Genomic DNA, 10,858 nt, shown 5'->3' with positions numbered 1-10,858 from the left:
GCTTATTTTACTTTGCAGTATGCGTTTACAATTCGTCCATGGCTTGATAACTCATTTCTTTTCACTGAATAATGTTACATTGTATGGATGTACCATTATTTGTTTATCCACTCACTTGTTGATAGAAATCTTGGTTGCTTTCAATTTTTAGCAATTATGAGTAAAGTTGCTGTCAATATTCATGTGTGTGTTTTTGTGTCTACATACATTTCAACTCATATGGATGAATACTATGGAACACAAGTGTTGGATCATATGGTAAGACTATGTTTAGCTTTGTATGTGCCTATCAGACCATCTTCCAAGTGGCTGTACCGTTTTGCATTCTCATCAGAATGAGTGCTAGTTCCTTTTGCTCCACATCATTTTCAGTATTTGGTGTTGTCAACAGTTTGAATTTTAGCCGTGCTAACAGATGGTAGTGGTATTTTATTATCTTAATCTTCAACTTTCTAATGATAATATGATATTGAGAATCTTTTCATGTACTTATTTATCATCTATATATATTTTTTTGGTGAAAGACTGGCATTTTTACTACATATGATACATGTGAGATCCACCCAAGTCATTACATGATCAATAGTGTGCCTTTCTATTGCTGAGTAGTATTCTGTAGTATGGATGTACCAGAATTTGTTTAGCAGTTCACCAATTGAAAGACTTTTGTGTTGTCTCTAGTTTGGGGCTATTATGTAAAAAGATGCTGTGAACTACAAAATGCAAGTTTTTGTGTGTGCATAAAAATTTAGGAGATGTGATTGATATTTTTGTGGTATGTACATGTTTACTTTTTAAAGAAACTCCCCAACAGTTTTCCAAAACTACCCAACAGTTTTCCATAGTGCTTAAACTATTTTATGTTTCAACTAGAATTGTTTTTTTAATTTTGTTTTCTGTACTTTTTGGTGGTGTATAAAGTTTCTAGCATTGCAACTATTTTAAAAATCATGAATGGATGTTGGATTTTGTAAAATTCTTTTTCTGTGTCAATTGATATGATCATATGCTTTTGCTTCTTTAGCATGTCATTATGGTGGATTAAATTGACTGATATTCAAATGAACCAACTTTGTATAACCGGAATAAATCTTATTCTGTATTCATGAATGGTATCAACCTGTAGTTTTCTTCCTTCCTCCCTCCCTACCTTCCTCATTTGTTAGTTCATTTGTACTACCTTTGTCCTTTGTTTGATTTTGTAATTAGGACAATTCTGCTCTCATGAAATGAGCTTGTTACTTTTCCTCCTCTTCTAATTCTAGAAGAGAATTTGTCAAAATTGTGCCATATCTTCTTTAAATATTTGGTAAATTCTCTAGTGAAGCCATCTGGCTAAGATTTCTTTTTTCAAGGTTTTTTTGATGAAAAATCAACTGATGATCTTATTAAGGATCCTTTACATGAGATGAATCACTTCTCTTTTGATGCTTTCAAGATTCTCTTTTTCTCTTTCAGCAATTTGATTACAATGTGTTTTGGGGTGGATTGCTTTGAAATTAACCAACTTGGCTTTTGTCGAGGTTCCTGGATGTGTAGATTAATGTCTTTCTTAGTATTTGGGAAGATTTGGGCCATTATTTCTTTAAATGTTCTTTCTGCTCCTTGCTGTCTCTCCTTTTTCTCTGGGACATCTATTATGCAAATGTACCACAGGTCTCTTAGACTCATTTATCTATTTATTGCCATCTTTAAGTGTACGCTTCAGTGGCATTTAGTAAATTCACATTATTGTGCAACCATCACACTATCTAGGTCCAATATATCATGTCATCTCAGTAGGAAAGCCCATACCTAGGGCTTCTAATCTCCCTTTTCCCAGGCTCGTAACATCTGCTAATCTACTTTCTGTGCCTATGAATTTACCTATTCCTGATATTTCATATCAGTGAAACCATACAGAATGTGGCATTTGTGTTGGTTTCTTTTCATTTAGCATGACGTTTTTAAGATTCACCCATACTGTAGCATGTATCACTATTTTATTTTTATATATGGCAATTTCCTTGTATGACAAAGCTTCATTTTATTTCATTCATCTGTTTATAGATATTTGGTTTGTTTTCCTCTTTTGTCTATTGTGAATACTGCTGCTGTGACAATTCATGTAATTTTTAATTTAAACCTGGTTTTGAATTCTTCCAGTTTCCCAAGACTGTAATTGCTGAGTTTATACTAATTTTTTGCTTATTGTTTTCTACAGCAGCTGAATCTTTATGCATTCCCACCAACAGTATATGAGAGTTCCAATTTCCTCATATCCATACAAGCAATTGTTATTTTCTTTCTTTTTTTTTATTTATAGACATCTTAGTGGGTGGGTAAGAGATGTTTTCTTATGGTTTTGATTTGCATTTCCCTAATGACTATTTTTGTGTGTTGTTTGGTCATTTGTATATCTTCTTTGGAGAAATGGCTATTCAATTCCTTTGCTCATTTAAAAAAAAATGGTAGAAAGCAGGAAACTTTATGTGATTTTTTTTTTTTACAGCATAAAGCTGTTCAATGAAATATAGTTTGCATTCCATAAAATACACCCTTTGACCATCTTTCAATTGGATGGCTTTTCTTTGTTATTGAGTTGTAAGACAGCTTTTTATATTTTGAGGATACTAGATTATTATCAGATGTATTATTAGCAGATATTTTCTCTCATTTGTAGACTGTCTCTTCATTCTCTTGACTGTGTCATTTGATGAATAAATGGTTTTAATTTTGATGGAGTCCATTTTTATCTATTTTCCTTTTGTTTCCTATGCTTTTTGTGTTTCAAAGAAACCATCACCTAATCTATGTTTGTGAAGAGTTACCACTATTTTTTCTTCTAAGGCTTTTATAGTTTTCAGTCAGTTCAGTTGCTCAGTTGTGTCTGACTCTTTGTGACCACATGGACTGCAGCATGTCAGGCCTCCCTGTCCATTACCAACTCCCGGAGTATAATCAAACTCATGTCCATTGAGTAGATGGTGCCATCCAACATCTCATCCTCTGTCATACCCTTCTCTTCCCGACTTCAATCTTTCCCAGCATCAGGGTTCTTCAAATGAATCAGTTGTTCACATCAGGCGGCCAAAGTATTGGAGTTTCAGCTTTAGCATCAGTCCTTCCAATGAATATTCAGGACTGATTTCCTTTAGGATGGACTGGTTGGATCTCCTTACAGCCCAAGGGACTCTGATGAGTCTTCTCCAACACCACAGTTCAAAAACATCAATTCTTTTGCACTCAGCTATGGTCCAACTCTCACATCCATACATGACTACTGGAAAAACAATAGCCTTGACTAGGCGGACCTTTGTTGGCAAAGTAATGTCTCTGCTTTTGAATATGCTGTCTAGGTTGATCATAACTTTTCTTCCAAGGAGTAAGCATCATTGAATTTCATGGCTGCAGTCACCATCTCCAGTGATTTTGGAGCCCCAAAAAATAAAGTCAGCCACTGTTTCCACTGTTTCCCCATCTATTTGCCATGAAGTGATGGGACCAGATGCCATGATCTTAGTTTTCTAAATGTTGAGCTTTAAGCCAACTTTTTCACTTTCCTCTTTCACTTTCATCAAGAGGCTCTTTAGTTGTTCTTCACTTTCTGCCGTAAGAGTGGTGTCATCTGCATATCTGAGGTTATTGATATTTTGTCTGGCAATCTTGATTCCAGCCCAGCGATTCTCATGATGTACTCTGCAGATAAGTTAAATAAGCAGGGTGACATTATGCAGCCTTGACGTACTCCTTCCCCTAATTGGAACCAGTCTGTTGTTTCATGTCCGGTTCTAAATGTTGCTTCCTTACCTGCATACAGATTTCTCAAGAAGCAGGTCAGGTGGTCTGGTATTCCCATCTCTTTCAGAATTTTCCAAAGTTTGTGGTGATCCACATAGTCAAGGGCTTTGGTATAGTCAATGAAGCAGAAATAGATGTTTTTCTGGAACTATCTTGCTTTTTCAATAATCCAACAGATGTTGGCAATTTGATCTCTGGTTCCTCTGCCTTTTCTAAAACCAGCTTGAACATCTGGAAGTTCACAGTTCGTGTACTGTTGAAGTCTGGCTGGGAGAATTTTGATCATTACTTTACTAGCATGTGAGATGAGTGCAACTGTGTGGTAGTTTGAGCATTCTTTGGCATTGCCTTTCTTTGGGATTGGAATGAAAACTGACCTTTTCCAGTCCTGTGGCCACTGCTTAGTTTTCCAAATTTTCTGGCATATTGAGTGCAGCACTTTCACAGCATCATCTTTTCGGATTTGAAATAGCTCAACTGGAATTCTATCCCCTCCACTAGCTTTTTCATAGTGATGCTTCCTAAGGCCCACTTGACTTCACATTCCAGATGTCTGGCTCTAGGTGAGTGATTATACCATTGTGATTATTTGCATTGTGAAGATCTTTTTTTGTATAGTTCTGTGTATTCTTGTCACCTCTTCTTAATATCTTCTGCTTCTGTTAGGTCCATACCATTTCTGTCCTTTATTGAGCCCATCTTTGCATGAAATATTCCCTTGGTATCTCTAATTTTCTTGAAGAGATCTCTAGTCTTTCCCATTTTATTGTTTTCCTCTATTTCTTTGCACTGACTGTCAAGGCTGTATATTTTCATCCTGTTTATTTAACTTATATGCAGAGTACATCATGAGAAATGCTGGGCTTGAAGAAGCAGAAGCTGGAATCAAGTTTGCCAGGAGAAATATCAATAACCTCAGATATGCAGATGACCTGACCCTTATGGCAGAAAGTGAAGAGGAACTAAAAAGCCTCTTGATGAAAGTGAAAGAGGAGAGTGAAGAAGTTGGCTTAAAGCTCAACATTTAGAAAACTAAGATCATGGCATCCAGTCCCATCACTTCATGGCAAATAGATGGGGAAACAGTGACAAACTTTATTTTTTGGGGCTCCAAAATCACTGCAGATGGTGACTGCAGCCATGAAATTAAAAGACGCTTACTCCTTGGAAGAAAAGTTATGACCAATCTAGATAGCATATTCAAAAGCAGAGGCATTACTTTGCCAACAAAGGTCTGTCTAGTCAAGGCTATGGTTTTTCCAGTGGTCATGTATGGATGTGAGAGTTGGACTGTGAAGAAAGCTGAGCACGGAAGAATTGATGCTTTTGAGCTGTGGTGTTGGAGAAGACTCTTGAGAGTCCCTTGGACTGCAAGGAGATCAAACCAGTCCATTCTAAAGGAGATCAGTCCTGGGTGTTCTTTGGAAGGACTGATGCTAAAGCTGAAACTCCAATACTTTGGCCACCTCATGCGAAAAGCTGACTCATTGGAAAAGACTCTAATGCTGGGAGGGATTGGGGGCAGGAGGAGAAGGGGACGACAGAGGATGAGATGGCTGGATGGCATCACCGACTCGATGGACATGAGTTTCGGTGAACTCCGGGAGTTGGTGATGGACAGAGAGGCCTGGCGTGCTGTGATTCATGGGGTCACAAAGAGTTGGACATGACTGAGCAACTGAACTGAACTGAACTGATCACTGAGGAAGGCTTTATTATCTCTCCTTGTTATTCTTTGGAACTCTGCATTCAGATTGGTATATCTTTCCTTTTCTCCTTTTCCTTTCACTTCTCTTCTTTTCACAGCAATTTGTAAGGCATCCTCAGACAGCCATTTTGCTTTTTTGCATCTTTTTCTTGGGAATGATCTTGATCCCTCTCTCCTGTACAATGTCATGAACCTCCGTCCATAGTTCATCAGGCACTCTGTCTATCAGATCTAATCCCTTGAATCTATGTGTCACTTCCACTGTATAATCATAAGGGATTTGATTTAGGTCATACCTGAATGGGCTAGTGGTTTTCCCTACTTTCTTCAATTTATGTCTGAATTTGGCAATAAGGAGTTCATGATCTGAGCCACAGTCAGTCACCGGTCTTGTTTTTGCTGACTCTATAGAGCTTCTCCATCTTTTGCTTCAAAGAATATAATCAATCTGATATCAGTATTGACCATTTAGTGATATCCATGTGCAGAGTTTTCTCTTGTGTTTTTGGAAGAGGGTGTTTTCTATGAACAGTGCAGTCGGTCTCTTGGTAAAACTCTATTAGCCTTTGCCCTGCTTCACTCTGTACTCCAAGGCCAAATTTGCCTGTTACTCCAGGTGTTTCTTGACTTCCTACTTTTGCATTCCAGTCTCCTCTATTGAAAAGGACATCTTTTTGGGGTGTTAGTTTAGAAGGTCTTGTAGGTCTTCATAGAACTGTTCAGCTTCTTCAGCATTACTGGTCGGTGCATAGACTTGGATACCTATGATAGCAATAGGTATCACCATTCAGTGATATTGAATGGTTTGCCTTGGAAATGAATAGAGATCATCCTGTCATTTTTGAGATTACATCCAAGTACTGCATTTCGGACTCTTGTTGACTATGACGGCTACTCCATTTCTTCTAAGGGATTCTTGCCCACAGTAGTAGATATAATGGTCATCTGAGTTAAATTCACCCATTTCAGTCCATTTTAGTTTGCTGTTTCCTAAAATAGTGCCGAGGTCCAGCCCCAGCTGATCCAGGGTATTCGCTCCAAGGAAATAGTTTATGGTTTTAGTTCTTTTATTTAGGTCTTTAATCCACTTTGGATTAATTTTTGTATATGATGAGTGGAAAGGATGCAACTTCCTTCTTTTCTATGTGGATATCCAGTTATTCTGGCATGACTGTGTTCAGTTTTCTTCAATTTTCTCTCTTTTCTCTTCAGACTAGAAAAATTTATTTGAACTATCTTCGAGTTTGATGACTCACTTTTTTTGCTGCTCAAATCTCGTGTTGAACCTCTCTAGTGAATTTTTCAGTACAGTTGTTATATTTTTCAACTTAAGAATTCATATTTTCTATTTATTGATACTTCTCTATTTGGTGACACATGGTTTTCCTGATTTTCTTTGGTGTTTTGAGCAGTTGATTTGAAGTCTCTGTCTAGTAAGTCCAATGTATAGGCCTTGTCAGGGACAGTTTCTATTAATTTCATGTTTTCCTGTGACCAAGTCATACTTTCTTGTATCTTTATATTCCTTGTAGTCTTTTTTTTTTTTTTTTGGTAAAGTGAACATTTTAAATATTATAATTTGTTAACTCTGAAGATCAAATTCTTGCCCCCTCCCCAGGATTTGTTTTTCTTGCTTTTTGCAGGGTTATGGTGTTTTGTTTCGTGGCTCTTATAAACAGTTTTCAAAAGACTGTATTCTTTTTCCTTATGGTCACTGAAACTTCTGTTTTCTTAGCTAGTCAGCTAGTAATTTCACAGAAATTTACTTAAAGAGTAACTGAAAACTGAGTAACTGAGCACTGAAAAATTAATGTTCTGGCTCTCCTGATTTTCCTGGATTTGGAGTTCAGACTCCTCACTCAGCTACTGCTGATGCCCTGACCCTAGCAAAGCGGATCATTGTATCAGACTGGATGGGAGTTCCAACTTTTTATTTGGTTTCCCCTGGCCAGCCAGTACTGCTGGTGGTGGAGTGTTTGTAGAGCTTGGCTAGGGTAGGGCAGGTATTGTCAGTAAGTTTTCTGTATTGTTAAGCTGTCCCTTTTCTAGTTCCTTGTCTAGAGAGAGCAGGTTTATGGGGTGGGGTGTTTTTTGTCTACTTCTATTGGTTGTTCTTGGTTGCAGGCTTTCCTGGTGCCTAGTTTGGAATAATTGGGAGGTAAAAAGAAAATGCAGGAACTCACTGCCATGTTGGTCTATAAGTCCCAAAGTCCATAGGCAGTCTGCCTTTTTCTTTACAACTTTCAGTGCCCTCCAGTGATTTTCTGTTGTACTAATGTTTAGTGTTTTAATTGTAATGACTTGGGAGAAACTAATCTATTTTTGTCTGGTCACAGAAATTCTGTTATATTTTTTTAGAGAGTATTTACTGTAGTATTTACTTTCTGGTAGACTATTAAAGTCAGAGAAGGCAATGGCACCCCACTCTAGTACTCTTGCCTGGAAAATCCCATGGATGGAGGAGCCTGGAAGGCTGCAGTCCATGGGGTCGCTGAGGGTCAGACATGACTGAGTGACTTCACTTTCACTTTTCACTTTCCTGCATTGGAGAAGGAAATGGCAACCCACTCCAGTGTTCTTGCCTGGAGAATCCTAGGGACAGGGGAGCCTGGTGGGCTGCCGTCTATGGGGTCGCACAGAGTCAGACATGACTGAAGTGACTTAGCAGTAGCAGCAGACTATTAAAGTGGAAGCAGATCACTTTAATCTGATCAGAGATTGAGATACTTCAAGAATAAGGTTTTTTGTTGTTATGGCTGGTTGTTTGTTTGCTTATTCATTTTGCTAAGGCTTTTTATGTTTGTGACTCACCCTTATTCTTTGTGTAGTTCTTCAGAATTCTAGTTGAAATTTGGGGGTTTTATCAGGAACTCTTCACCTTCTTAGACCTCAAACTCCAAGAAACTACTTAAAACTCTGCTTTGCTTGTCATCATTTTAGCATCCCTTTTCTGCTTGTATTCTCCAGTTCAGCCATTTAGAAATCAGTAATTACTTCCTCCAGGGGATCTTTCCAACCCAGGGATCAAACTCAGGTCTCCCGCATTGTAGGCGGATTCTTTAGAGTCTGAATTACCTCCATAGAAAAATTTGGCTCCAAATATCAGATCCAATTTCTCTGTTCTCCCTTTTCCTAAATCTTGTTTTTTAAATCTGAGTTACTTAAATCCGTTAACTTTGATTTTTGTCTCACCATCTCCATAAGACTGTGGAAAAGTTTCGTTCAGCTTCTTTATCTATCTCTTAGTAGCTACTTTCTGCCTAATTTTTAAATGTCTCTTAATTTTTTAGTTTCTCTCTTAACTATCAGTTAGCTAATTCCTACAGGGGCTAAGAAGTGTACTGTATCAGGTTCACCTCAGTGAGTTTTCCTTCATTCCAAGATCTTTGCCCCTTAAATTCTGTTTGCCTTGTTAGTGCTCAGATGGAATAACATGCACATATTTTACCCTAATTTTCTAGATTTTCTTGATGGGTGAGTTGATCTGTTGTATAAAGCTGTTTCTCACAGTCAAGAAATTCTTAGTAAATTTTTATACTTTTCCTGAAATAGATTTAAAAATATATTTTGTTATATGTATTTCTCAATTTTTATACTTTGCTGCCAGTATGAATGGTCCTTTTATCCAATTACATTTTCTAACTGGTTATTGCTGGTATTTATAAAAGATGTTGACTAAGTGTATTTGGATCTACTATTGGTCCATCTTATAGTAAACTTTTTATTTATTGCATTGCAAACTGATAGATTTTTCTCTTCTTCTCTGTTATTTATTCATCTTTTCCTTAGCTTAATTCATTGCTATGATTTTATAATAACATACTAAATAGTAATAATGTGAACAATCAATTTTATCTCCTTCCTCACTTTATTGAGAATTAATTTAATGTTTCATTATCAAGTATGGAGGTTTCTGTAGACATCATGTGAATATCTTTTGCTGAATTGGGATTTTTCTAAAAATATTCCTGCTTAAGACAAATTATTTCTTTTAACAGGTGTTAAGTATTAAGTCTTATAAATGTTATCCCATTTCTTCTTGAAATCTTTTTCAAATTTTCACTAAAATGCATCCTTCTTCTCCAATTTTATAGTTTGTTCTTTCTAAATAATAATTAATTTCTCATTCTTCAATTTGACAACAGCATAGTAGTTATAATGCTGTTTCAGTTATTTAGTTCTTCCTTAAAGTAAATGTTAGCTATTTTTTGTCTATCCCTTTGAGAACTTTTTGTCTTTCAAAAATATCTGTATTCCCATTCTTGGTACAGTATGTGTCCCATGCTACATAGTCAATTATTTTCATAGAATTAATAATCTCAATACTTTTGTCATATTTAACTGTCCATGTTCTTATTTTCCTTTGCTGTTACCTAAGAATTGGTCAGTTTGGGAGTTTCTGGTCCTAAGCAATGTTTAGACCTAGGGAAAGAAAAATAAACATGGTCCCAGTGCTGCTTATGCTCCTACTTTGTTCTCAGTTGATATTTCTCTGAATTGAATATTGGATCCAGAACTTTAATCATCATCTAGCTCAGCCCATTCATATTACAAATAAGGGAACTGAGGTCCAGTATAAGAAGTCAATTGCCCCAAAATCAGAGCTAATATGAAATTTATTCTATGAATTTATCTGTGTAGAAAAAAGAGATGACATCATACAGACATTATTTTATCTTTGCTCTGTGGTAATTGCTATGAATTCCCTACGGTCAGTCCTCTTCTTGACATGTAGAAAATGTGCAATGGGTAGATAAAGATCAACATGGGCTTAGGGCATCAGGACATTCTGCAGGAGAGAAAAAAGAGCTTTACTTTCACCAGCTTCTGGAATAGCAGATTCTGCCTTGGTTCACTATTTATATGGATATAGACAGTATTCCTTAGGGGGATACTGTACTATTTGTTTCTGGATTTGAACATATGAGAGTACCTTGGCCAGACTTTGTTTTTATTACCTGTAGTTGCTTTCTAGCTTTATGTATCATATTGGATTTATATCTGAGTTTCTTGCACTTTGAAATAAAGCTGAATTGTAGAACTTTGGGGAGGGGCTTGCAAGTGAGCTGAAGAAGCAGGAAGCAGAGAGGATTAATGGATTTTGCTGAAACCAGAACACTCTGGATTTAAGAACTACATGGTTTTTGCACTTTAGACAGCTGTATCAGATTTCTAAATCCCTAAGTGCTGGTTTATACATGGCCTTATCCAAATCTCTCTGTCCTGTAGTCTCCATTGCTCTATTTGAGTGGTTCCCAAGCAGACCCATTGTGAAATTATATTTCTTGTAAATACTCAGTATTCATTTCCAGAGCATGGGCCAACCCTGTGCTACATCAGAGGCATCAAATAACAGCTGGGCCAAAAAGT

At 36.9% G+C, this 10,858-nt stretch overlaps 1 protein-coding gene across 2 annotated transcripts in view; it reads left to right on the top strand.

The window, feature by feature from the left end:
* GABRA3 (gamma-aminobutyric acid type A receptor subunit alpha3) overlaps positions 1-10,858 on the top strand; it is a 236,506-nt gene that overhangs the window by 54,894 nt on the left and 170,754 nt on the right. The gene's annotated exons all lie outside the window — the stretch shown is intronic.

The sequence above is a fragment of the Bubalus kerabau genome, chromosome X (genome assembly GCF_029407905.1).
Source record: "Bubalus kerabau isolate K-KA32 ecotype Philippines breed swamp buffalo chromosome X, PCC_UOA_SB_1v2, whole genome shotgun sequence".
In the NCBI taxonomy this organism is placed as follows: domain Eukaryota; kingdom Metazoa; phylum Chordata; class Mammalia; order Artiodactyla; family Bovidae; genus Bubalus; species Bubalus kerabau.
Note: the sequence above shows the minus strand (reverse complement) of the source record. Positions and strands in the feature narration are given on the sequence as shown.